Raw genomic sequence first — 756 nt, 5'->3', positions numbered from 1 at the left:
ATCCATGGTTATGAATCGGCGCAAAAACTCGGTCGGCTTACGCGAAAATAATGACAAATTCTGCTGGGAAGTTGTCACACGAATTCGTTTTTGGTCCACTGTCCAAACGCGGCACCCATCGCGCGCAGAGCTTCTTCATGTCCAAAACTGAATGCACGATATTGCCCACACGTTTCAATGATATGCCTACAGCATTAGCTACCTCTCTCAATTTCACTTTGGGATCATTCAACATCATATCATGGATTTTTTCCGACATTTTCTGGAGTAGTGACCTCTTTTGGGCGCCCAGATCGTTCAGCATCAACTGTATTCGTACGGCCACAACGAAACTCGGTAAACCACTTATGAATCGTTCTAATCGACGGTGCAGAGTCCGGGTAATACTTATCCAGCTTGGCCTTGGTCTCGGATATCGTTTTCTTGCGAAGATAGTAGTGTTTGATCAAAACTCGAAACTCAGATTTTTCCATATTAACAAAAAACTCGGAGGTTAGTCGCTTCTCAGTGCTGTAACTTGTAAATGCGTAAACATAAATGGCTGAAGTTTTGACAGGCGTCATTTAAAGGATCAAGCTCGACGAAAATGGTTCACATTAGTGAATACAAATGACATCTCTTAGAATTTTCAGGTACTTATCAGACTGCCCAGTATTTCCTATAATATTAAAAAACCCATTTGCAATTAAAATTTTCTTTTGAATCAATAATGTTCAGAAGCAGTTGAAAAACATTTGATTATGAAATGAAATTACT

The sequence above is a fragment of the Belonocnema kinseyi genome, chromosome 7, assembly GCF_010883055.1.
Source record: "Belonocnema kinseyi isolate 2016_QV_RU_SX_M_011 chromosome 7, B_treatae_v1, whole genome shotgun sequence".
In the NCBI taxonomy this organism is placed as follows: Eukaryota; Metazoa; Arthropoda; class Insecta; order Hymenoptera; family Cynipidae; genus Belonocnema; species Belonocnema kinseyi.
The sequence above is the reverse complement of the archived record's forward strand: the minus strand, read 5'-3'. Positions refer to the sequence as shown.